Source organism: Dermacentor silvarum, chromosome 1 (genome assembly GCF_013339745.2).
Source record: "Dermacentor silvarum isolate Dsil-2018 chromosome 1, BIME_Dsil_1.4, whole genome shotgun sequence".
Classification (NCBI taxonomy): domain Eukaryota; kingdom Metazoa; phylum Arthropoda; class Arachnida; order Ixodida; family Ixodidae; genus Dermacentor; species Dermacentor silvarum.
In genome coordinates, this window is record NC_051154.1 from 389703118 (window position 1) to 389713883 (window position 10766).

The 10766-nt window shown below is 44.9% G+C and overlaps 1 long non-coding RNA gene across 2 annotated transcripts; it reads right to left on the reverse strand.

Moving 5' to 3' along the window:
- Positions 1–1623: 1623 nt before the first annotated feature.
- LOC119454468 (uncharacterized) lies at positions 1624–9225 on the reverse strand. Of its 2 annotated transcripts, XR_007465135.1 has the most exons (4): positions 8634–9225; positions 7049–7145; positions 4907–4975; positions 1624–2030 (listed from the first exon to the last, which is right to left on the reverse strand). It is a non-coding gene; the product is annotated as an uncharacterized LOC119454468 (long non-coding RNA). The 2 variants fall into 2 exon arrangements; XR_005192580.2 differs by lacking the exon at positions 1624–2030 and having other exon boundaries at positions 4096–4975.
- Between the last annotated feature and the right edge of the window lie 1541 nt (positions 9226–10766).

Sequence of the window (10766 nt, forward strand, 5' to 3'; positions counted from 1 at the left end):
GTTACGGGTAGTCGAGTAAGGAAATACTGTACGACGACACACGAGTATCAGTATGTCTCATGCGCTACTTCTGTCATGTGCAGAATTCCTTCAAGCAGCGGTCATGTTACTTGGCGACAGACTGGCCAGTACCTGAAAAGACAGGCTGTGGCAGCACTTCAGTTGTTTGAAATAAGAAGAAGAGGTTGGATCTTGCCTTGGACTGCAAATGTTGCAGTTGCTATATGTAGTTGAAGAATGCGGAAGTTGTAGGCCATGGAAAAACAAAATTAGAATGCGAGCTTTTCGAAGCAGTGTTAATTGAAAATTATTTTCAATTCAGGATCTGATACGTAAATTAGCGTGGCTTTGGTGGCACTTTAAACAAAGAAGCGCTATTCACAGGTAGCCACAGTTAAGCTAGTTCTACTTCTGTTTCATTTTTGATGTCTCTTGTGCCAGTTGTAAGCAGTTGACAGCATACACATGCTTCCCAATTATCACGTTTGAAGAAGAGATCGTGCACATGTTGTTAGCAATTTTTGCCGTATTTCCTTGTTTTTTTGTGCCTGCTTTGTTTGTTGCTTGGTTTCAGGTGTCTTGGGCACATGCGCGCATTGTCCTGGTGCAGCAAAATTTTCCAATAAACGTTCACAGTTGTCAGTAGAGCTTCGCCCGTCTGTTCTCACCTCACATTGTCCCATCTATTGCACTTCACCGTACTCTAATATGCATCACCAACTGGCCCAAAGTTCTACTCTTCTGAAGTTTTTACTGCTACTTCGCACTTGTCAAAGTCAGGCCAGCAGCCATACTGCATACAATGTAGAGCTATATGGACTGGCAGTTCATGTCATGGATTTATTCTGGCTTAATGGCATCACAGAAAGTAAACGAAGATGACAAGCAGGACACAAGTGCCTACTCTCAACTCTAGCTTTAATAACAAAACAGAAATCGCACATAACACGTGGTGATATGAAGTGACGTCATTCATTCAAAAACAATTTCTTCATCCAATGTAACTGAGAATGAGCGATGCATTTGTCCTTTGCATTGTGAATCTGCCAAAGCTTAATTATCTTATGTACTCTCTGGTCATAATTTCTGTTCAATGCAGAAGTTTAGGCTTGTTTGTGATAACAGAACTTGGACATCATAACAAACAGGAAAGAACGCGAACACTAAGAAGAGATATAGACTAGCGCCCATCCAGTCTGTGTCTCTTTGGGTCCACATTCCATTGTGCTTGTTATGATGTCCAAGTTCCATAATTTTAGGCTATAACGAGTTTTGTGGAACACAAGAATGAACCAGCATTTTTTGCAGTATGTTGCAATGTGCGGATGAGATTTGTTCGGCACAAACCCGATTCACCCCAATCTCAAATTAATACAATATAGGCATAACAAGATGGCCATGGCCAACTGTACACAACCTCTGTTGCACAGTGCATCACCTCCTTCAAATCGTGCCACATGCAACAACCAAATTGTTTTCCTGGCTGCAGTATTTTTTCTCACATCAGAGCAAATCTCTGTTCACAAGCTTCCTACAGAAAGAAAAGCATTTAGCCCATAGGGACCAAATGCGCTTTTGCCAATCAAAAGCACAAAAGCATACGAAACAACTGCGACCATTTTTTACTTGGCTCATCTCATTCATTATATTCCATCGTCATGCCTAATTCAGTTGTGCAAATCATTTTTTCACAGGCCCTTGTTAGGACGGTTTTGTGCTGTGACAAAAAAAGGCAGAAGTCAAAAAATAAAGAAGGTTGGTTGTGGCTTACGGCATAATATGCATCCGGCAAACTAGGCCACAAGTGTTGTGTACAGTCTGGAGTCCTCAAAAGGTTGTGCCTACATTGGACAGATGGGATGCTGTATTAATGCGTGATTGGGGGAGCATGACTCATCTGTGTGAAACAACCTGCCCTCATGCATTGTGAAACACTAACAAATGTGGCGGCAGTACTGTGTTCAACAAAACTCACATTGTAGCCACGCATCATGACCAGACAACATGCCAGGCAATTGTGGCTTCTGAAACTTAAAAAGAATGACAAATGCATCAGTCATCTATCAGTTGCACTGCACGAAAAATTTTAATAGATAACATCGCATCATATCACCACTTGTTATTATATATTGTCTGTTTCTTGATTATAAAGCTTGAGGTGAGAGCTGAGGCTTGTGTCATGTGTGCACATCTTCGTTCACTTTTTGTGGTGCCATTACACCAGAATTGGGATAACCAAATGGCCACACGCTGCTTTTGTCACGTTATAGTGGTGCTCGCAAAGCGGGAAGACAATGCACATAATCCCACACCATGTCAGCATGCCCACTCTTTGCACACGCAGCAGATTACCTCTAGAACAAGGTGCGCAGGCTGCATATGTGCTCAGCTGCACCGACAGCCATGTGCGGCGATGGCTGCGCTAGAAAAGAGGACGCGCACACCAACTGCCCCCTTGGGCCCCTTTCAGGGCCCTCTTAAAAGCTAAGTTTGTAATTTCTTGTTTCTGTTATAGGCTAGTGCAAACAAATGAATTTGTCTTATTCCCATTAGGAAATTTTGTAGATTAGGTAGACAATTTATGAAAGCATAGATTTATTACTTTTCACCTTTCTGTCGGAATATCGTACAAATGCATAAGCAGTACTTATCACCTTGTTTCATGTAAGATTTTTTTCCATGCTGAAAGAAAGGCATACATTTAAAAAATAAGCTTGGTTGCAACGTGTGAAGGAATTGTGTCAAGTCACATAAAGGGTTGCTGAAATCAAAATATAGTCGCGACCTTCCTGTGACTGACTTTATCTAACACACTGAAAAGGAAAATGACCTTTTAAACAACAGACTCAAAAAGAAGAAAAAAAAGCCACAGCACATTATTACAAGAACTGCAGCGCAATAACACCCAAGGACGACACAAAGAAACGACCAGGACAAGCGCTGCACTTACAATAGGTTTTATTGTAGCCAATTTCACATATATTTCATTACACAAACGTCATTAGCTGCACATGCGTAGAAAGACCTTTATCTGAGAGTTGTATTGATGGCATGCTAACACACCTTCTCCCCCCCTAGCCGGGAAATATGTTCTGCTTCAATAATTTCTCGAGTGAAGCGCGATTTCCTTTTCATAATGACAGACGTGTTATGTAGGTCAGGTGAACAATCCTCACATGTTAAACAATGACAAGCCAGGAAACCTTGAAAGTCTTTCCCTTCATGCGCGTTTTTCACATAGTTTCCATGCTCCCTAACGCTTAACCTAATGTTGACGCATCTCCCAGATTGGCCAACATACACCTTTCCACATCTTAGAGGGATTTCGTAGACTACACCTTCTGCACAATCAACAAAGGGTGGAGGGTGCCTATGTGTTGTGCCACAGGCTTGCTGCTTTCTTACCTCTGGGTGGGTCATTGTGCAGAGCTTGGACAGCCTGTTAGGTGCGGTGAATACAACTTTCACGTCGTACCGCTGGGTCACCTTTTTCAGGTTGTGTGAAAGCTTGTGAACATACAGTATCACCGTGCAGGCAGAAGGTAGCTGTGATACCGTATGTACACAAGCTTTCAGGCCACCTGAAAAAGGTGACCCAGCGGTACGACGTAAAAGTCGTATTCACTGCACCTAACAGGCTGTCCAAGCTCTGCACAATGACCGACCCATAGGTAAGAAAGGAGCAAGCCTGCGGCACAACACATAGGCACCCTCCACCCTTTGTTGATTGTGCAGAAAGTGTAGTCTACGAAATCCCTCTAAGATGCTGAAAGGTGTACGTTGGCCAAACTGGGAGATGCGTCAATCTTAGGATAAGTGTTAGGGAGCATGCAAACTATGTGAAAAACGCGCATGAAGGGAAAGACAAGGTTTCCTGGCTTGCAATGTGTAACATGTAAGGATTGTTCACCTGACATACATAACACGTCTGTCATTATGAAGAGCAAGTCGCGCTTCACTTGAGAAATTGTTGAAGCAGAACGTATTGCCCGGCTAGAGGAAAGGTGTGTTAGCATGCCATCGATACAACTCTCAGATAAAGAGATGGTATTTCTACGCATGTGCAGATAATGACGTCTTTGTTGGATAGTGCATATATATGTGAAATTCGCTACAATAAAACCTGTTGCAAGTTCAGCGCTTGTCCTGGTCGTTTCTTTGTGTCGTCCTTGTTTTATTGCGCTGAAATTCTCGTAATAATGTACCAATGTGCCCAACTCGCCACATTATTCATGTTTTAAGCGTTGTATGTGGGCGTCTTGGTTGCAAAATAACCTAAATCTTGCATCCTAGTCTGGTGCATAGGGCATAAAAGGCTCTTAGCGGAGTCACCTGATGCTTTTATATAGGTTATTCAGTTTGCATGATCTTCCACAGAAGTAGCTGTAGGCACTTTTGCCGCAATAACAGTACTGTTCACAGTATTCGTCGCGGGGAGCGCGGCATGCCACTTGTAGCAGTCACAGATATTGATCGCCGACTGCGCCAAAATATGCAGCGGTCTGAGTAAAATCACTAACCAAAAGAAAAAGACATCACTTGGGTTCAAGAAACGAGACAGAGTAACCCGAGAAATAGTTCAAGGCTCCAATACACAAACTGTCGCTCTTAAGAAATGGTGTTTCTCATAACATTTTAATAGTCTCTAATTTAGTACAAGTTTTCGTATGATGTTTTGGTTTCTTCTACACTACAATGATGTTGCTTGTTAGACACTGGTGTTTTGATGTGCACGTTCTTTTGTATTGCTATAAAGACAACTGTGAAAAAAGATTTGCCTTTGTAACTAAAGTTTGGAGACAGTGCCTGTCAGCTCATATTTTAATCTGTTTTTCATTTCATCTGTGCAATTACACCAAATGTAAACTACAAAAATACCCGTAGTCAGAATCACAAAGGTACACACCTGTGTAATGATTCTGCTGAGATCCTTGGAGTGGTCAGCCACACAATGCAGCACAGGTAGAATGGCATCCTGAGTTAAAACAAAATAATAAGAATTGTAAGATGCATATCAAAAATTTTATGCTGTGAGGCATTTCGCATGTATACTAATCACCACATTTGCATGCAAAACAGTTTTGCAGAATAGTTAAGCAAGGTAAATCAATGTCTGGCCATGGGACTGTCAGCCAGTGCTACTCATGGCAATGGTGGCGTATATAGCATATCGTTTCAAGTGCAGCTTTTGCAGGGTACATGAATTCAAGAAAACTTAGGTTCACATAATACATGACACCTACAGTTAGAAGGATGTGTTACATCCAGCACCAAGGCCACGAGTGGCACTGCCTAACGCTTCCAGGGCCAGACTTAGTACACACACAGAAATGTGCAACAAAGTGAACAGGAGGAAGAGCTGTTGCTTTAACTCAATAAAAGATTGCATGCATCATGCAGATGTGAATACAGCTCCCATCAGCAACGAGTTGTCCTTTGGTACACTTCACTTCTGTTCTTTTTTTCTTTCCTTGTCTTCATTGTTTGTTGGTGCCATATGGTTGTGACGAGCAGCTCAGTTCCTATTCTTGTTTTACTACATGGTGTAAAGTCATCCAAATGTGCTTAAGCCTCTTAAGAGTAAACTTCAACCATTTTGTTTGAACAATATTTTTCTCTTTGTTTCACACCTTAATGTACTGTTAAAAATGCTAGACAATGCTATACAGAAGAACCTACATCCACACAATCACACATCTGAATAAAACTGCACAGTCTACGACTTAAAGATGTATACATACACACTTTATACATGTCTACAATGAAAATATAAGTTACTGTTCTAATATGCACACTTAGCATACTGCATAACAGTCAACTGGTTCCAAAATGTTTTTTTTGTTATCCCACATACGATGGCTCCAATTACAAATTTAATTCTGGCAGTGACTCAAGACACTCCCAAAAACTTCCTAATGCAATCAACGAGAATTTTCAAATTTAGAGCAGTTGGACACAAATAAGGCAAATAGTTTTATAATCCTAAATAACGAACTGTTATTGTATATGACGGTAAAAGGCCATGCTCCTGAAACATCAGCACTGTTTATCATATAAGCACATTATTATATTTTTACTTACTTTCCTAAGGATTGCGCTGAGTGATCTGCTCATGTGAAAATGTTTATACATAGCTGTGTCGTGTTATCACTTGTGTTTTCACATTTGTATTAATGCTACTTTATGTGCATGCAAGCGTGCCAATACTACCTTAAGCTGAAGGCCAAACACTATGCTTACAAGGTACATGCATTTCATAATACCAAGCAGTGGACTTAGAGAATGAGCAACTGTATTAAAAAGTGTGGTTCTTTGGACACACATCAAATGACATTTGCCTGGAAAACAAACATTTTGCTAAAATCATGACTTAATCCAATTGGTACTAAGCATAAAGCATCAATCAAGAAACTTGCATTTACCAGACACCACTATAGACACTAGGACCTCTTTGGCTTCTTCACAGTCTGGCACAATGTGCTTAAGCTGCCTGTAAACCCTGGAAAGTGTTCATGATACTTTTTTAAATAGATGTGAAAACTTGAGAAGGACCTAAAATTAGGGTCGGTGAAGCAAAGCAACTTTTTAAGAATTCCACTCTGTTTATATGCATATGTTCTATGCATATGACGGTGAAGGCAAATGATGTACTTGAACTGTGTTTTTAACACGCAATACTAGAGAGCACAGTTTTGCAATAATGTGATAGAGAACAATGATAATAATGCCACACAAAACAACCTAGTGAATATTTTTTAAACTAATTGCACAAGGCTTTCGTCGTTATTCTGATGCACACATCTGCACACTGTGCACCAAGTCTTGTCGTTTTTTTTATTTGTCACATAGTAATTTACATGATACATTTGTCCTCAAATACGTCATGTTGGGCTCCTTCAGTATTTTTATTTTCTTACTGGAACACACATGCCTATATATGTGTTCTGTCCCATGGAACAGGTGTCACAGCATTCCCTCTAACTGAAGCCACAAAACTAGCCATTGCAGGTAAAAGATACAGGGTAAAAAAAACTAGGTAAGAGCCTACCTAGGCCTCTGTTGCTGAAAAGGGGAACTTGGAAGGCGTCTGATGTCCGGCTATGAAGCTGCTTCATCCTTACAGCTGGCAATGAAACGGCTGCAGTCTTGAAACACAAGTGAAAAATTAGACACAGCAATGTTACATAGAGCACGCAACAGCTGGCCGCAAGTTAATACGGGATTACTTCCGCTGCTACGCTGAGTTTTGTATGTTGTTCAGCTTACATTATTGGTAAACTATGCTTGCCAAAATTTTATATTTTAACAGGCTTTACTCTTTACAACTAAAGCTGTTACCCAACTCATGCCCCTATGCACTTAAGCCATGAAATGTTTACTGATCACATAAACTGAATGGCTTCCAAGACAAATTATTTCGGTCAAGAGGATGCATAATTAATGAGTGTCACTGACATTGAATACCAAGGTAGTATCTCTTTTTACAATAGACAACGGCGGACCTAAAGCACATTTTTGTCAGATTTGGGTTGATCAGCCAGCCATTCTTTTTTTTACCAGCAGCGGGAATTGAGTTAATATTACTCGTGCACAGTACGATCACACTGTCAAGTGTGATAAGATCCTGACTTTGAAAGGGCGACTTTGTATGAATTTGGTATGTAGAAATCAAAACTGAATATCTGTACGCAATGGTGCAGCAGCAAAACAAACATTAAACAAGGCATCCAGTGCACAGAGCGGGCAGCCGAATAATAACAGTGTACAATCGCCGACTATATAGATATTGCATAGTGCTTGCATGGGAGGCGTAGTCACTGCATCAGCAAATAACACAGCCACCGCGCTACGTTCCCGTGACCTATCACCGCCAACGCTGTCGCGTAAATTAATGTTTGGTCAAGCCAACCGCATCGTTTTCTGCCCGCGAAGGGTAGAGTGACGGCGTATCCGGTAATGTGAACGGTAATCTAAAGACCAAAGTCGACGGGTGCTGGCTCCCCAAGCTGCGCGGCTAGGCGCAGCAATCGCGCACTGCCTGCACAATCAGCGGCGTGGGCGCAAAGAGACAGACGCCGGCCCGGAGCGTACCGGCAAATCTACACAGTGCACGCTTAGTAAGCGACCTACCGCACACAAGCGTACGAGGGGATTGGCGCCACGTAGGCGGCAGCTAGCAGATACCGCGCACAAAGAAGCGCCGAAACCCGCACACACGCGCGTCGCAGTAACGAGTTGACACATTTTAAGGCCGCGGTTAGGCGGCGAAGCTTGGCGGCTTAGCTCACCCCGCACTGCACGTAACTTCTCTGCACGTACGTAGTGCACTGCACGTAGTGGCTTGCGCTTGGGGAAACATCAAGAACGCTCACAGCCATCCTATTAACAGACCTCAAAGACATCGCAAAGTTCCTCATCATCTAAAATCATGTTTTCTAACTACTCTCGCTCCACTCTAAGCACTCGCTTCGAATACGACAAAGCTCGCACAAACACGGTGATCCTGCAAGGCAAAGTTTGCAAAATGGTTCGGGACGGCCAACTGTTGCACTGAGGCCTTCAATAACTCGTATCAGCGCCCCTGAACACATATGCACACACAGAACGTGCAGCGGTCGTTGAAAATCACTTACCGTGGAGTCTTGGCTGTTCGAAACTGCGGGAGACACCAACGACGGCAGAACAATGCGCCGGCGCTGGTGGTAATGGCTGCCGCTTGGTCGCTTCGAGCGCACTCACTCCGAAGACCCGTCGGCGCGGCGTTTCGAGGTTTCGGTACGGTGGCGTAGTTTCGGGTTTGGCGCGGCATTCTCTGCAGCGCCTGCAGCGCTAGCGCGGCTACTCCAAACAGAAAAACAGCGCGGACGCACATTGCGCGGGATATTTTGAATCTGAGTGCAGAAATTATACTGATATTGTCGCTCGGGGTGACAGCCATGTTGGTCATGGCAGGCGGCACCTGGCGGCTGAGTTGTTCTTTAGCTGTTTGGCTCGGGTTAGATATGGGCGTATTCAGCACTCCCTATCTACCCAACGCCAGTTATTTTTTGAGAACCCCCATTTTACTACCGCAACATCCCCTTAATGTTCATCTGAATGAGGTCGAGGGTAAAATAAAGGTTCTAGCTTGTTTTACTCCATCTCGTGGGAGTACCTGTTTTGAGCTTGGGAGGAAAAAGGGCATGTCAGCTGTTAAAACGCCCATATGGGCTAATTTGTGTTTACAGTGTATCTGCGACGCTTTCCACGCGGACCCACAGCGCGCACATGCCGGCCTCTTCAAGACCTACGCTCGACTACGCCTCGGATTTTATTGGCGCGGCATGTATAACTACGTGCGAAAGTTCGTTCACTCCTGTACTCAGTGCCAACGCCGTAAATTACCTCCCGGACAAGTCTACCCGTCACAACCCCTTCCTTGCCCTAGTCATCCCTTTGATCGTGTTGGTCTTGACATATATGGACCGCTACCATCCACTCCAGCAGGGAACCGCTGGATTATTGTCGCCGTGGATCACTTAACCCGTTATGCTGAAACCGCCGCTCTGCCGACTGCCACCGCCCGCGACGTTGCATCGTTTCTGTTATGCCACGTACACACTAGCGGAAAAACGCGCGCGGCGCGCCGCCGGCGGCAAGACGCGCGCCGCGAAAGCAGCCGCGAAACGGGTTTTTGTTGCCGCGGCAGGGATCGCTCCTGGACCGATTTTTTGCGGTTTGCCGCGTGCCGCGGATGAAGGAGACCAATGAGAGCGGCCCGCTTCCGTGACGTGCGTGCGGGAAACTGGTGCCATGCGGACCCGCCCGACCGCTTGTTTCTCGTTTCGCACTATCATTTGCACGCGTGAGCTCCCGGATAGTTCGAGAAGGGGAGAGGAGCCTAGTCTGTCACGTGATTGCCGCAGCGGCGCGCCGCCGGTTGGTGTGGCCGCCCTGCCGCTGCTGCGTTTTGCCGCCGGCGGCGCGCCGCGCGCGTTTTGCCGCTAGTGTGTACGTGCCATTACGCCATTTCGTTCTGCGCCACGGTGCCCCTCGCGAACTTCTGAGCGATAGAGGCCGCGCCTTTCTTGCCGATGCTTTGAAGGCACTACTCGACGAATGCCGAATCATTCACCGCACAAGTACAGCGTACCATCCGCAAACTAACGGCATGACAGAACGCTTCAACCGTACTCTTGGTGATATGCTATCAATGTACGTCGCCTCTGATCATTCAAATTGGGACCAAGTTCTCTCTATCGTGACGTATGCATACAATTCTGCGGCCCAAGAACTACTGGATTTCCCCCATATTTTCTCCTATATGGCCGAGAACCATCTAATACGTTCGTTACAATTCTTTCATATCGACCTGATGCGTCCGAAAGTACTCCGCTGTCTGAAGCTGCTCGACATGCTGAGGAATGCCGCCAGCTTGTCCGCTCTTTTTCCACCGAGGGCCAGTGGCAGCAGCAATCCGGTCAACCTGCCGACCGTTTCGCACCAACATTCTCCCCTGGCTCTCTGGTCTGGCTTCGGGTACCCGCTCCCCCACCCGGCCTCTCCGCAAAACTTGTCGCGAAATACCTCGGACCCAACCGCGTTCTGGAGCAAACGTCCTCCGTCAATTACCTCGAGGAGCCCCTCAAGCCACCGACAGACCTGCGCAATCGCGGCCGCGAACTTGTCCACGTCTGTCGCATTAAGCCGTACTACGACCCAATAGTAGTGTCTTCGCCTTAAGCCGCCAGGATGGCGCCCAGTGATGTTCCGTGCAGGGAATTTTC